Raw genomic sequence first — 16,541 nt, forward strand, 5'->3', positions numbered from 1 at the left:
TTTCAAATATCCTGTACCTTAGAAAAGAAGGGCCACATCCACTGTTAGCCTGATCAGCATGAAAGGCAAATATTCTGCCAGAGCACCAGTACTTTGAAGAAAACCGTAGTGTGTTGCATCTCACAACCAAGACAAGAGGCTTGCAGAAAGTTGGGAAAGAGGGTCGACTTTGCAAAGCCCCATGTGTTTGGCACCCAAGTGCCAAGCACTAACAATTTGCTTCCAGAGGTGTGGCTTTCATCATACAGGTGTGGCTTTCAATATACAAAACTGCCAGTCATATGAGGTGCCTGGATCATCTTGTACCGTCCATCAGGTTGTTGTAGGGAGCAGCCATTGAATGATGCTTTCACAGGTTACCAATGCAACATGGGAGCCAAACACAAAGAAGAAGGTTCACACAGGTGAACTGGGCTCAGTCATTCCTATTCAGTAAAGTGGGTCACTATTATTCTCTCCAGATTGCCACTGGGAAACTGGTGCAGAGATGCTGCTTTGCTCAAGGTTCCCTAGCAAATTTATAGCTGATCTGGAATTTGACTTGGGGGGGGGAGGGGCTAACTGCTTGTGCTCTTATCTTCTATGTTGCCAGTAACTCTGTGAAATGGATCAGGGGGAGGGACCCTGGAAATATAGAATGGTTGATTGCTTTGTCAATATTTAAAGCCCCAGGTTTCAAACATAGTAGGTGAAAACTAGGACTGTGAGTTAAGAAATAAAATTGGCCCTGTCATCCTGCGGTCTCTGAGAGGGCATCCCAGGGACCATAGCATCATATCTCTCTCTCCACAGACAGAGAGAATGCCCCATTCTTTGCCTTGCCCCGCTGACATTTGCAGGGCTGAAAAGGGGGCATGCCAGAAGCGATTTTGGGAACTGCCAGACATTGGTCAGGGGAAGGCATGGACCCAGTGCTCTTCCACTCTCTCAACATGCTCCCAAACTAGGGTGGGGTAGGGGTATGCCAGCCCAGGAACTGGTATAGTTTATTTCCCTTCCAGTGGGAGGAAAATCAAATTTCAAAAGTAGAAATGAATGGTGGAATACCAGAGTGCTTTTCCACTTTCATTTCTGTCCAGCTGATGGAAGTCCAGTGGGGAATTGGATGCAGACAATCAACTGATTTTCTGTTCCCTCCACACTACCCTACCTGAGGATTTCAGCCTAAGAGTCAGACACTCTTTGAAAGAAATCAGGGCTCCTCCAGATGAACTATTCCAGGCATAGGCAAACTCAGCCCTCCAGATGTTTTGGGACTACAACTCCCACCATCCCTGACCACTGGTCCTGTTAGCTAGGGATGATGGGAATTGTAGTCCCCAAACATCTGGAGGGCCAAGTTTGCCTATGCCTGGAATAGTTCATCTGAGCATTCATCCCAACTTGTTTGCACAAAGTTTACATGGGGCTTAGATTATTGAGCATTCACTCTTCTTTTTTGTGAGCAAGTTATATGACAATGAGCATTCCTCTTGCATTCGTCCTGATTTGCTGGATGGGTGTTTAGATGTCTTCTCAATGCTGATTTGTTCATGCCATACTTTTCAATGCATCTGCCTGTCACTTTTCTAACTGCAAAAAGGGCATTTCGATTGAAAGCAGATTTGTTGTGCTAGGGCGGCAGATTATTTTAATCCACTTTTATTGAGCAAACCTATATTTCCTGCTATGAGCTCAAAACCCTCCCACAAAATACTGGCAGTTTGGAAGTGCCCTTGTAGCCACTGAGTTGGGCTCTCCTATATTGCATTTGTGTGCCAGAAGAGCAAACTAAACTATACAAACTCCTATTCCAGGAATGGGGCGCCTGTTGACTTGAGCCAGCCCAAGCCTGGCAGAAGGAAAAGAAGCCTTTAAAGCAGTTTAGCCTTGCATCACTCTTTTTACAGTGTAACTCCACGAGGTTGAAAGTTGCATGGCTGAGCTGAATGGAGTTTGGAATCAGGGTCAGTCTTCCCAATCCCAGCTCTGCCATACCACCTGAACATGCATTTTCCAAGACTTTCTCTGGCCTCAGCTCCATTGAAGATCCACCTCTTCCAAACTCTGCTCATCCCAGTGGAAATTGGGTTTGGATTGTTCCCTTAGCCTGTGTGTTTTATAGACAGTAATTACAATATCCCCTGTTGGCTTTATTTTTTACTGTTCTCACCTCCTGTTCTTTCAGCTGATTCTATCAGTTAATTAGATCAACAGAAAATTAACCCAATTTGCTATAAAGACAAGCAGGCTTTCCACATTTTGGGACATCAATAAATCTGAGCCTCCTCCCTCTTGCATTTATACAAGTAACTGAAAATTCCCAACCCAGACCCTGCTGAAATACCACTGGTTTCATTATTCTGGTTTGGTATAAGCAATTTATAATGTATTGTTTTCTGAGATGTATTCACATCTTAAGCCACATGTCTTTCTTAACTCACTTATTTCAAATGGAGATTTCCCAGAAGCCACACGACAGTCAAGGTATACTGCCTTCTGAATTTGCCTAGTCCACAAAATTGGGCACTCTGTAGGTTCTCTTTATAGGGACCAGGTGGCACTGTGGGTTAAACCACAGAGCCTAGGGCTAGGGCTTGCTGATCAGAAGGTTGGTGGTTCGAATCCCTGCGACGGGGTGAGCTCCCGTTGCTCAGTCCAAGCTCCTGCCAAAGCACGTCAAAGTGCAAGTAGATAAATAGGTACCGCTCCAAGCGGGAAGGTAAACGGCGTTTCCGTGTGCTGCTCTGGTTCACCAGAAGCGGCTTTGTCATGCTGGCCACATGACCTGGAAGCTGTATGCCTGCTCCCTCGGCCAATAACACAAGATGAGCGATGCAACCCTAGAGTCGTCTGTGACTGGACCTAATGGTCAGGGGCCCTTATACCTTTAGGTTCTCTTTACCTTTTTTCACAAGTCACTCTTCATGCCCACCTTGGGATGCAAACATTATTCCATCCCATAGTATGCATTTAAAATCTGAGAAGTATCAGCATGACCTCTATTCTGTGTTCTTAAAAATGCTCTCATACGGAGACAGTGATCATTGCACAACTAAGCAATCAGGAATAAGCTCAAGTTCCCAGAATACTCTCTCATTTGGAAGAGCCTGCCAATTCCAGAAATGAATCCAAAATATATTGCTCTCCATGCCTCTTCCAGATCAACTTTTCTAAGGGGTTACACCCTATCCTTACTTAGTGTCTGAGAATCACTGTTTACAACTTTGTCTCTTTAAACCTTGACCCTGGTCAACAGTGCCAGGAATTAAATCATGTCTTTGGAAAGGAATGAGATCCATAGATAGGGCATTCTGTCTTTTGGGAATCCCACAGAATGAGATGGTTGCAAATTACAGTCCCGTTTTCCAACCTTTGGGAGATCTGGCACAGTTATAGTTATAGTGGGCAGAGATATCTGTTTATAGGATAAACCTGAACTGTTAAATAAAATTAAATGCTAAATTCCCCAGTGCTGCTGGGCAGTGTCCCTACAGGCACAATGCGTGTTTATCAGTTTCCTACTGAGCTGAGTTTGACTTTCAAATTTCCTTTAACCCTATCATAGTAAACATACTGCAGAATTCTGGCAAACATTCCCCTTGGAAAAATAGATTTTGCTTGTTAAAATAAAATAAAATGGTGGCTATGTCCAGGACTGACTTTGTCTTGTTTTGGAACACAACACAACATTTCCCAATGAAACTTCAAAGCCTAAAATGCTATATTATTATAAACCAAAGAAACAAGCTTGTTTTTATAAAGGGCGGATTTTGATTACTTTTGATAAAATCTCTGGCTGCAGTCGTCAAACCTTAGATGAACTGGCTTCAGTGGTGTTACTCTAAAGCAGGGGTGGCCAACTCCCAAGAGACTGAGATCTACTCTCAGTGTTAAAAACTGGCAGTGATCTACCCCCTTTGGGGGGCTTAAGGTCAAATTTGTTGAGCTTTCTTTAGGGAAGAGGAAGGCCCATATTTTAGGGGTTCAGGTCTAAATTGTGTAGCTTTTTTTAGGAAAGAGGAAAGTCAGTGATCTACCAGTGGTCTACCACAGATGTCCAGTGATCTACCAGTAGATTACGATCTACCTGTTGGACGTGCCTGCTCTAAAGTACTGGTAAGTGCTTAGCAGCTGGTGGCAGGTTCAGAGCCCGGTCTGGATGGGGATAGGCTGGTGGCACATTGTGCTAAAATTATGAAACTTTTGTTAACCCTCTCTCTGTGCTGTGTTCCCTGCATGAATTTTGCTTCTAACAGTAAATGTTTTCTATGGAGCAAGGGAGGAGGACAAAGTGAGGCATGAGAGAGAGGGAGAGAGCGTGCAAGCTAATTGGTGAGGATAAGGGTTTGACTTTCTGTGCAATAAGGAAAATGAACTTGGTTGGTTTATGGAAAGTAGAAGAGTTGAGTGTTATTATGAAGCAATAATCTTACACAAGTTTTTAAAGGTGATAAATGGAGAAGTGGGGTTTTTATCCCTTTCTCTTTTTTCTTCTCTCTTTTTTTAATTTTTATGTTTAAAAATACTTGATATTTGATGTTTATTTCTGTACACTTTTTTTTATATACTGTATATATATCGTCCTTCAAGCTTTAATAAACTTTCAAAAAGGAACCTGGGACATTCTACATGCAAAGCCTGAATTTCAGACTGCACTAAGCTATTTTGCTACAAAGTAGCTTCACTGAAATTAATCAGTCCTGGTCATTCATTTTAATGATTCTGCTCTGAGCACAGCTAAATTAAATGCAACCCAGAGTTTGCCAGTGGTGCGGTGCTAGTAACTCTTCAGGCATTCGCCATTCTTTAATCAGATGTTTCCATTTCCATTAATTACCAAATAGAAACCTTTTCCACCTGTCCTACCTGCTACTGTGCAAATACCTTAGACCTGAAATATGATGGCACATAAACAGTCTTGTTCACATCGCAACTCCACTCCTCATGGAATTCTCCTTAGGAGGAGAATGCCATTAGTTTCTGCTCAAGGTCACTCTTTGGGCTTTATGAATGCATCATTCAGTCCCATCTTTGCATTTTTCCTCAGAAGTCCTACTATGTTCAACAGGGCCTACTCTCTTGTAGGTGTGCAGCTTTAAACTCAGCGGGACTTATTAGGAGAGAAACATGACTAGACTCTTGGAAGGTGCATGGATTGTATGCATCGTGACCAGAGCCTGGAAAGTTCATTTTTTAAAATGAGCAAGTTCGTGCTGATCCCTTTACAGAATGAACTAGTTCGGTTCACAGTTCAAGTTAATTCAGATTGTCCTTGGGAAAAATAAAAAATAAAATTCAGAATTCAGTGTTGAAGTATAAATTATACTTAAGAAGACTAAGGAAACATTGAAACACACACAGTGGAATGTGCATTGTTTTTCCCCCCAAAATTATGGACATTATTATTATTATTTATGCTGCCCTTCATCCACAGTTCTCTGGGTGGTTCACAGCATAAAAACTTTAAGCTAAAAGCTCCAAAGTGTCTAAAGAGTAAACAAAAACAAAAACCCACACCATTCTCTTATAATAGGAGAATGAACTTGAAGATGCAATAGAAATCATTCAAAGCTCTACTGGAAAACAGACTCAATTCACATTCAGTTCGTCTGGCAGTTATGGGAACTACTCTCAGACCTAGTTCAGATATTTTTGAACTAATTCAGTGAACTTTGTTAAACTGAACTAGTTCTTTCCAAGCACAGATTTTGACAGATACCAAATCTTCCAATTTGTAGGTGTGATAACATATGTATCAGCTATGGGTGACAGCCAATATTAGTCATATTCCAAAAAGATTGATTTGAATGGGTCTGTTCTGAATACAGCTAACACTGGCTATCATCCTGATTTTTATTAAGCATTTCAGATTTGCAAAGTGTGTGTGTGGGGGGGAGGAGGTCAACCTTGAAGCAGAACTGAATGACATACACATTGCAAGAAAATTAGTATAAAAAGAGAGTCAGGCATTAGATCAGCCTTCCTCGAGCTGCTGTCTGGGGCAGATGTGAGCAGCTGTGCAAAACATCTGGAGAGCACCAGCTGGGCAAAAGGCTGCATTAGACGATGTGCTGTAATATTGTAAAGAGCTCGCATCCTTCCAGAATGTGGTACGAGGCCGCGGGGGAAGTTACCCGTCTTGATTTCTGTTAGCATGTGATACGAATGATCAATAAAGCAGTCGTTTTGTGCCGCGCTATAAAGTACATCTCCTTGCTGCAATGTGCTTCCATGAGAACGAGCTACCATAAAGCTTTATGCCATTGAGAAATAGTAATTCCATATTTTTCCAGGGCTTAGTGATCTCTAGCCTAGCTGCCAACAGGCAGTACGTGATCACATATAGAATAGTACAGTACAGTACAGTACGTTGTTTGCTAAACTGTTTCGGTACTTCAGCTGTCTCTTATTGAGAGAGAGAGAGAGAGAGAGAGAGAGAGAGACTCACATTGGGTTGGGGTTGCCTTAAGGAAGTGGAGCTAGCTCAGGCACCCCCAAACTGCGGCCCTCCAGATGTTTTGGCCTACAACTCCCATGATCCCTAGCTAACAGGACCAGAGGTCGGGGAAGATGGGAAATGTAGTCCAAAACATCTGGAGGGCCGAAGTTTGGGCATGCCTGAGCTAGATCATACCCACCTGGTAGTGCCCACTCTAGGAAGAGATGCTGCTGCCCGCTAACATTACCAGGTTCAGACCCTGGGAAGTCTGCCGCACTTTTTAGAGCAGGCACCCCCAAAGTTCGGCCCTCCAGATGTTTTGGACTACAATTCCCATCTTCCCTGACCACTGGTCCTGTTAGCTAGGGATCATGGGAGTTGTGGGCCAAAACATCTGGAGGGCCGCAGTTTGGGGATGCCTGTTTTAGAGTCTCAGAGAAGGAACAATTTCATCATCATTCATTGCTTCTCCCATCACAGAGCTAGAGTAAGGCGTGAAGCTGCACATGGGACATTTTCTTTTCTGCGAAACTCTTAAATATAGATAAGCTCTCTTAAGGTTTGGGAAGACAACCCAATTAACTGTACAGTGGTACCTCGGTTTATGAACACAATTGGTTCTGGAAGTCTGTTCATAAACTGAAGCGTTCATAAACTGAAGCGAACTTTCCCATTGAAAGTAATGGAAAATGAATTAATCCGTTCCAGATGGGTCCACGGTGTTCATAAACCGAAAATTCATAAACCGAGGTGTTCATAAACTGAGGTTCCACTGTACTACTGTCTTCCAGCTAGCAGTTTGCTAAAGATTAAGGGCTCTGAGTGAGTGGCTGGTTAAGGGCTCTGAGTGAGTGGCTAGTTTTCATAGAATCATTGATTTGGCAGAGACCACGAGGGTCTTTTAGTCCAACCCCCTGCAATTCAGGAATATTTCTCCCAACATGGGACTCGAACCCACAACCCTGAGATTAAGAGTCTCATGCTCTACCAACTGAGCTGTTCAGCACATATAACAATATTGCCTGCCACCCAACATATGCTTACCTGCTTACAGTAGAGATAATTTCCATTTAATTCAAGGGGATTTACTTCTAGAGTAAAGCACCTGTAAAGCGAGATGAACACCGCAACCCCAGAGTCGTCTGTGACTTGACTTAACTGTCAGGGGTCCCTTTACCTTTACCTTTTTAAATACATATGCATAGGACTGGACTGCAAGATTACATATTGATTCTAGCTTTCAGAGACAAAGGAAGCAATAATGTAGAGGTGCTGTTGCCGCGCTGTGTACATGTTCCCTTTTCTCTTTCTGTCTTTTCTTTTTCTGATGCCCACAATGGTTTCTGTGATTATGCTGATTTTCCAGAGGATACGATTTAAAATGAGAACTTTGAACAAAAGGAATCACCAGAACCACAGCAATCGATGTGTGAGTGTTTTGGTTTGACTGTTCCTGTTGCCACCCTTATGCTCAGAGCAAGTCGTGTTTATTGAAGTTTTAAACACTAATGAAAACTAGTTAACAATTTCCCTAAGAGAAAAGGCAAAGCACATGGAACTTTTTAGTTTAGAATTTTTTATTAATAAAAATACAAAATTATGCAGCGTGTGGATAAAGTGTATAGAGAGAAGCTTTTCTCAATAATGCTAAAACTGAGGGAGACGCAGTAAGATAAAAGGTAATGAATAAAGGGCAAAGTGAGATTATTGCAGAATATGCATTACCATTCAGACCCACTAGTTATCTCAAGTTCTGGTCTTACTAGAGGACAGAGAAATGTTGCCAGTTTACCTGCTGCTTTTATGGCAATTAGTTGTAATGGTGGGTCAGTATCAATATTTAGGGAATATTTAGGGTATGGGAAGTGGTCCAAATGACAAAATTGACAAACGTCATTTGGGCAAGGGAACAAAGACAACTTAATACCTGCTTTATTTTAAAATAGCATCTCTTCTTTATGTACTAAGCAGCAAAACACAAGATAATGTTGAATCCTATACTTTTTGGGAAACTTTGTAATAATATCCAGTAAAGATATGAAGAAGAAGAAGAAGAAGAAGAAGAAGAAGAAGAAGAAGAAGAAGAAGAAGAAGAAGAAGAAGAAGAAGAGGAGGAGGAGGAGGAGGAGGAGGAGGAGGAGGAGGAGGAGGAGGAGGAGGAGGGAGGAGGAGGAGGAGGAGGGAGGAGGAGGAGTTTGGATTTGATATCCCGCTTTATCACTACCCGAAAGAGTCTCAAAGCGCCTAACATTCTCCTTTCCCTTCCTCCCCCACAACAAACACTCTGTGAGGTGAGTGGGGCTGAGAGACTTCAGAGAAGTGTGACTAGCCCAAGGTCACCCAGCAGCTGCATGTGGAGGAGCAGGGACGTGGACCTGGTTCACCAGATTACGAGTCTACCGCTCTTAACCACTACACCACACTGAATTAACAGCTTCCAGTTTAAAATTAAAATAACGGACAGAGAACAGAAAGTACTTCATACTGTTCCCAGCAACAGGATGCAGAAATGGCCTGTAGCATAGATGGCTTTGAAAGAGAATTAGGCCAATAGATAGGCTGATGACAGGTCTATCGATGGTGATTAGGCATAACAGCTAAATGGCACCTCCATATTAATCAGCAGTATACCTCCAAATACCAGTTTCAGTGGGGCATCAGGCATATGGCTTTCGGTAATGAGGACTTGTGGAGGTATCTGGTTTGCCACGCTGCAAGAGACAGCTCTTTGGTCTGGTCCAGACGGGCATATCCTCGATTGCACACACACAAGTTCTCTATCTCCCTCTCTCTTTCACTCACCATTCCCTGCCCCACACCACCAAGGCTACTACCCCTATCAGCCAGTGTTAGAAATTCCCCAGGTCTCAGATGGGTTTTGCAACTGGTGTGGGTCCAGTTGTGACCATGTGGAGATCTCTGGATGCCTCCAGCTTTCTTAGGTAGGTAAGCAGAAGAGCTTATTTATTTCATTTATAACTGACCTTTTTCTCCAATGAGTACATGGTTTGCTCCCCCCCCCCCCAGTTGATCCCCACAACGATGACTGAGTGTGGATTTGAACCCTGATCTCCTAGGTCCTAGTCTGACATGCTAACCACTACACCACATTGTCTTTCTAGAGTACTTCTGCTATGGGGCAGCTATATAAATGATGTAGGTAAATAAACATGGGGAAAGCAAAATGTCACTTAGAGAAGGATCTGAAATATTTTCTTGGAAGCTTGATTTTGTTTTATTCTGGGTTGTTTTATTTGATGTTTTAATGTGTGGTAAACGGCTTTGAGATTTTTTTATTTAAAATATAAAGTAGTATAAAAAATAAAATGAATAATAATATTAAATCTCACGGCTAAAAAAAGGCACCCAGACATCCCATTGTGGTGACTGTAACCTAGCTTTGGCAGTTAGCTTATATACCCGAGTTTCAAACAGCAATGGTTTGTTTTTTCCTCCAGAATGAGACAGAGGTCCCTCCTATTCTGATTTTACAAAAGGGAAACTGAGGCCGAGAGTAACTTGCATAAGGTCACAACCACTGAGCCCATGGGCCATGCTGGGATTAGAGGTCTGCTCTCCCAGTTCCAGGCTTAACCCTGCTATCCAGCGGGTTATGGATCAGCAGATTCCAGGGACTGCCGTTGCTAATGTAAACACTGGTGGCTCCCAAGTCCAGTATGGGAGTCTGTGTTGTTGCAAACGGCAGGCAAAGTGCATGGCAGCATCCCGAATGATTGAACTCCCCTGAAGAAGGCAGACAGATTCACAGGATTTGTCTTGAGTTTCCTGCAGATCTGCTAACCAAAGCAAAGAGGAGTCACTGAGAATCTCCCTAGAGTGTTTAAGTATTTTTATTGCTGCTGTGTGTTTTTCGTAAGCCACAAGACAGGAGAGGGGGAGAAACCAGGGGCTCGTTCTCCCTGAGAAGCCTCACATCTTCAGCTGCTGTCAACCACTATTCATCAGATGCTCAACTGATATTCCCAGGATATTGTTCTCTCCAGCCTTCTCTGTTTGATAGGGTTTTTTTGGGGGGGGGAGGCGAACTAGACAGCACACATCTGTCCTATCACAACTCCCGAATGACAAAAGCCCACAATATAAGAATGAAACATATGGCAGAACCGCATAGCAAACACAGCTCTGGGCTACAACACCTGGCTCACTCATGGCTTGGCTTGCTCCCCGCTCAAAGAAATGTGCAATGGCATGAGACGCACCATTTGAGGACAGCAGCACACGTCTGCAATTGATGTCTGATGGACTGCGTCAAGTGCTGGCTGCCTCTCTGCCTGCTCACTCATTCGTTGCCATTTCCCAGTGGCACTGGCTGCCACACATCGGGGGAAAGGAGACTATAAAACAATGCATGGCCTGGGGAAAGTGGAGAGACTCCAAAACTCTTCTCCTTCTGCCGTAACACTATAACTTGTGGACCTCCAAGGAACGTAGGAAGTTTCAGATAAGGTGCTTCCATATCTATGGTACTCGCTCCTGCAGCAGGCAGTGATTGCCACCAACTTAGATGGTGTGAAAAGTCAATGAGACAATTCATGGAGAATACTGTAAGGCTATGGTCTGCCTCCACAGTTGGAGGCAGTAATTTTTCTGAATAGTACCAGTCGCTAAACTGCAGTAGGGGAAAATGCTCTAGGGGTCAGGCTTCCCTGAGCTTGCAGGTTTCCCACAAGCATCTTACAGGCCACTGTGGGAACATTAGGATGCTGGACTAATGGGCTTATTGGCCTGATCCTGCAGGCTCTTCTTGCATTCTTAGATGAAGCAGCTAGACAGACAAGTCAGCCCACCAACAAGCAAGCAATGGCAGCTTCAGTTCAGGAGGATAAAAGCAAGAGGGGGGGTCTGGACCCCAGCACCCACCACCTGAAGTGATCACCTCCCTTTGCCTAATGGTAGGGCCAGATCTGAATTGATCCAGACATGTTTGTGTGTGGGGGAGCCATTCTGTACCCACTGGGAAAAGACGAGTGAAGGATTTAATAAGGAGGGACTATAGAGGCAAGCAGAACTGATTTGTGTAGACTTTGTGTCACACATGGTGTTCTCTACATGTTCTTGAGCCAAAGGTTTGCTCCTAATCTTCACTGTGTAGATATGTGGAAATTAAGGTCAGACATCAGTTTACAATAATATGATAACTGGGCTGTCTTTGTAAGTCATACTCACTTCCCCTGCCATAGTGACTAATTTAGTGTTAATGTGTGGTATAAGAAGGCTGTAAGTAAATAAACTGCAATTTACACACACCCTTATTTTTTTAGTGCGGTACATTTGTAAAAAACCAGTTAAGTGCCGTGCAGATTATTAATAGATAAATATCCTATCTCAGCAGCTAAAACCAAATCCGCCTTTTCCAAGCAGAGTCAAAGCTTTTCTCATCGCTTATGCATGCTTACAGAACAGCTGAGGTTGCTCTTCTGAACCCATTCATTCCAGATTTGTAGGGAACCTGACACAGGAACAGGGACCATGCAACAATTTATTACCTTATTTCACACTATTCAACTATGCGACCTAAACAAATTTGTTCATCAGATTCCATAACCTTAAGAAACATTTCCCAACTTCGACAGTGTTTCCTCCCCTGCAATAGACTAAGAGTCTTGTGGCACCTTAAAAACTAGCATATTTACTATGGCATAAAATAAGCTTATGCTGTAATAAACATAGGGAGCTGCCTTACACAGAGTCAGACCATTTGTCCATCTGGTTCAATGTTGTCTACTCTGACTGGCAGCAGCTCACTAGGGTTTCAGACATGAGCCTTTCACATGATTATGAGCACAGAATGTTATGTCAGAAACGTATTGGTTTCATTTATTTAAAATTGGTGACAAAGGCCGCTCTGGCATCGAATTGATATTGCCACTCTCTGAGCCAGGTGTAACTTCTTGTTCTATCGAGACACCATAAAGTTCCATTAGGTTCATTGTCCCCAGTTTGTCCCATTGATTTCAGCAGGTATTGGATGTAACTACCTTTCTCTGGATTGGGGCCGATTGCTTGTAAACAAATTTATTGTCCATTGAAATCATTAACATTTTTTCCAACTATCTGGGTCTATGATCAGGGTTGGGATGTTACATGCCATAATCACCAACTTATTCGCAGTAATTCTCACCGAATCTAAGAGGGCAACACCAAGTGTATATGTGCAAGATTGCAACCTCACGGGGAAGTACTTCTCATGCAAAACACATGAGCGTCCTTAGGATCAAAAGCATTTAGCTTTTGAGTGCACAAGCTATAACTGGTCTTGGGATAGGTCTGGACGTTTTCTGATCAGTTTCCAACGAGGTGTGATAATCTTTTTATTCTGCCTTCAGCTTTATAATGAATGGACAGCAAAAGAGCAAAGACAGACAAATATATACACAGACGTTAAAAAAAAAAAAAGAGCCTTGCTTGATTTTTCAGTCCGCACACTGCATACCAGAACAATGATTTAGACAATATTTATTTCCTAACCTTATTCTACAGTAAAGAAAATTAACCCAGCAAGGCAGCACAGTGCCTGCATTGTATTTGTGCTGGTGGGAAGTCAAGAACCCGAACTGATGTTAGATTTCATAGTGAATTAGCATGCAGTAGCACTGATGTGGTCTGATATGCTAAGTGCTAATTAAGGCACAGCAAGTGGATCTTGCACCTGTTGCTATTTTATTCAGAAGGCATTGTTTGGATTCCTGCAGATTTACATCAAAAACCATTTTCTATAGTGATTGGGGGCTGGCTGGGACTCAGGTTCAACTTACAGTATTCAAGAGGCTTTTAAAGTGAGTGCTTTTCAACGCTGCAGTCCTTTCGCCCCTCTTTAAGAACTTTGCCCTCTCGAAAATAAAGAAAAGTCTAGCCTGTTATAAGCTATTAATTTTGTCCTCGAAAATCCCCTAAAGAAAGTTATATAACCACTTGCACAACCCTGCACTAAAAATAAAAAGCGCCTCTGCAATTTTGAAAAGATAGGCGGCACCGAGGTTTATTAAAGTATCACACGAATGCAAAAATTGTTGATTCAGCTTTAAAAGTGGGAGGGGGGGATCCTGGGGTAGAGAAGCACACTTCTATTATGATGATGCACCTCTTCAAAATATCTAAAATTATACTGTATATTTTCAAAGTACATGGTTAAAAAATGGTGCCATGTGTACCTGGAGCTATTTTGGGGTGAGGTTCTATAATCAACTCAAAGTACAGAAGGATGCAAAGCGGAGTCAGACCTTCATCCAGCCACTTCTATCTCACCCCCCACCCTGGGGCTGCCTTCACCCCCGCCCAGGAGTCAAATCCACCAGGAGAATTTGCTTTCCCCCGGCAGGAAGAGCAACGCCCTTCACATTCCTTAAGACGAACCCCAGGTGTAAAACCGTGGTCCCTTAGAGCTACAGGACTCGGCGCGAACAGGGCTGCTGAACCCATGAAAACTGACTTGGGTTTTTGTCTAAAACCAGGATGCTGGGAGACCGGATCTTCCCAAAGACGGAGATTCACATCGTAGGTGATGCCTTCAAAGAGAGGCGTTGCATTTTCAGAATACGTTTTATCACAAATAAAGGAGGATTGGTTCCATGTGCAGATCGCCCACCCAGGTAAAAAATAGCTGGAGAGGAATTTCCCAATTTTTTAAAGAAATAGAAGTGGAAAATTCCAAAGGTTAAAATAATAAACCCACACGCACATTCTTACATAGAAGAACCTCGATTATCCTACGCCCTATTTCAATGCATCGGAAGGTAGTGGGCCAAAATACAGGCACATACATGCGCAAGTCAATAAATACTAATGCAAATGAACCCCAGCTAGGATGGAGTACCTGTCTGTTGCTGGAGCAGCTTTCGCCTGCTTTCTCTGTCCCGGGTTTTAGAGGTATATATTCCAGGGCAGTGGCTTTAGCAAGTGGGCTCTGCCAAGGTCGCTGCTCCGATGCCCATAGGGAAGTCTGCTGCTGCGGGAGAGCTTCGTGCGCCTCGCTTTGCCAGGAGCTGGAGCTGCCTTGCCTGGAGAGACCCACTGGAGGAGAGAGGCTTTGCACTGACTCCTCTCAGTCACCGCATGGGGATATTATCAAAGTCTAAGCTTGCTATTGGCTCCGGTCACCAAACAAATCACACTCGCCTCCCGCTTCAAACCGCTCCCCCCACCCCCTGCTGCCGCTGCCGCCGCCGCCGCCTTAGGCTCAAGGCTTGCTTCCCTCTCTCCCTCCCCGGGCGTTTCAAACGCAGCAGCGAGGGGAGGGCTTATTTCCGCGCATTTGCAACCTTGCATGCAGCAAATGTCCAATATGAACGTTCACAAACGGCCTTTCTAAACTTCGGTGTAAACCCTTGCAAGGGGTGGTTTGAAAGAATCGCTTAATCGCTTTCCTTCGAAGGAAGGGGTGGGAGGTGGTGGAGAGAATTTAGATTCTCCAATTGGTCTGCGGGGTTCAGCAGAGGAAGACAAGGGGACTTTAAGGGTCCAAAGTGGCAGTTACAGAAAAAAATCGGGATATTTAATGTCGATAACTAGAAGTGGAATTTGCAGGGCATCTTCTTCGTGAGCCTAATTTGTGCTGTTGGTCTTACTTTAGCCCAACTGGGGTCATGGGCATATTATTTATCAAGTAAATAAATAAAAATATTTAAACAACTGACCAACCAAGTTGCAGATATGGGTTTGCCCCCCCCCAAGTCCTGCCCCCACAACATAAATCCTGGCTACACCCATGACTGGGTCTTTGAGTGGCCTCCACATCCTCTCCCAGGTTCAGACCCAGCATCTCCCAGCTGGGAGAGACCTGGCCTGCAAACCTGGGGACCCTCAGCCAGGATGTACCAAGGGCCTGGACTTTGGATAAGTCTCCTCCATCCATCCCCCACCCCAACAGAGCAGTCCACTAAGCATCTTTGGGTCTCAGAGAGCTGTTTCCTACCCCAAAGACTTTCGTAAATATATTGTGTGCTTCTGCAAGCCTGCTGATACCTCCTGTGTGTGTGTGTGGTGATGTTTTGGCTACATAAGGATATCCACTCCTGAACATCGGAAATAAAAGGAATCATACAATTTTGTATCCACAAGATACACCCTGAAAGAATCAGGCTAGTCTACTCTGAAGGGTCCAAGGCAGACCATTTGGCATAGAAAATTTTCCTTCAAAAGAGGAAAATACCGCAGGATTGCGGGGAGCTGAAGAACAACAACCAGTATCTGCCTCCTAATGTAGTTGACTCCTTTTGCCTAATGATAGGGACATCGCTGCATCTCACTCATATTTCACTGAAGTAGGTCTTCCTACTTGAATAAATATTCCTCAGCCACAGAGTTGCCTTGCCACCAAGTCTCCTTGATTGAACTTCTAAGACAAATTTGAAGGTTTCCACTCAGCAAAACCTCGGAGGCAATTCAAGGGAAGCAATACAGTAAAAGCAGTATTTCAATGATAACTTTCTTCTTCTTTGGCCATCACTCATAGCCAAGTAAGATTGTCTTCCATAAACACGGTTTTAACAATGAGTCCGTAAGTGACTGTGGAGGCCAGTTCTGGACCCACATGTCCTTCCACAGTGGGGACATTGGTTTCTTGGTGGGGAGTTAATCACGGTGTGGATTTGCCAAGCAAGCCTTCCTTCCTCTTAGCACATTTCTCCCTTGCGTTCTGAGTTTGAGTGTCTTCAAAGTCCATGACACCTTTGGTAAAGGCTGCTCTCCAACTGGAGTGCTCGCAGGCCAGTGTTTCCCAGTTGTTGGTGTTTATACTACATTTTTTTAGATTCGCTTTGAGACAGTCTTTAAACCTCTTTTGTTGACCACCAGCATTACGCTTTCTATTTTTAAGTTTGGAATAGGGTAGTTGCTTTGGAAGACAATCATCAGGCATCCGCACAACTTGACCAGTCCAACAAAGCTGATGTTGAAGAATCATTGCTTCGACATTGGTGATCTTTGCTTCTTCCAGTGCACTGATATTAGTTCGCCTGTCTTCCCAAGTGAAGTGTAAGATTTCTCAGAGACACCGTTGATGGAATCTTTCGAGAAGCTGGAGGTGGTGTTTGTAGGTGGTCCATGTTTCATCGTGCAACCAACACAAATAAGACTGAAGGGTCGGAGGGATTGATTGATA

General features: G+C 43.7%; 1 protein-coding gene across 1 annotated transcript in view; it reads right to left on the reverse strand.

Moving 5' to 3' along the window:
* The window catches only part of GREM2 (gremlin 2, DAN family BMP antagonist), a 36,605-nt gene extending 21,985 nt beyond the window's left edge, over nucleotides 1–14,620 (reverse strand). The window contains exon 1 of the mRNA XM_035110558.3: nucleotides 14,256–14,620. The gene's annotated coding sequence lies outside the window, so the exon portion shown is untranslated. The remainder of the gene's footprint in view (nucleotides 1–14,255) is intronic.
* Nucleotides 14,621–16,541: the final 1,921 nt, after the last annotated feature.

Source organism: Zootoca vivipara, chromosome 3, assembly GCF_965207765.1.
Source record: "Zootoca vivipara chromosome 3, rZooViv2.hap1.1, whole genome shotgun sequence".
In the NCBI taxonomy this organism is placed as follows: Eukaryota; Metazoa; Chordata; class Lepidosauria; order Squamata; family Lacertidae; genus Zootoca; species Zootoca vivipara.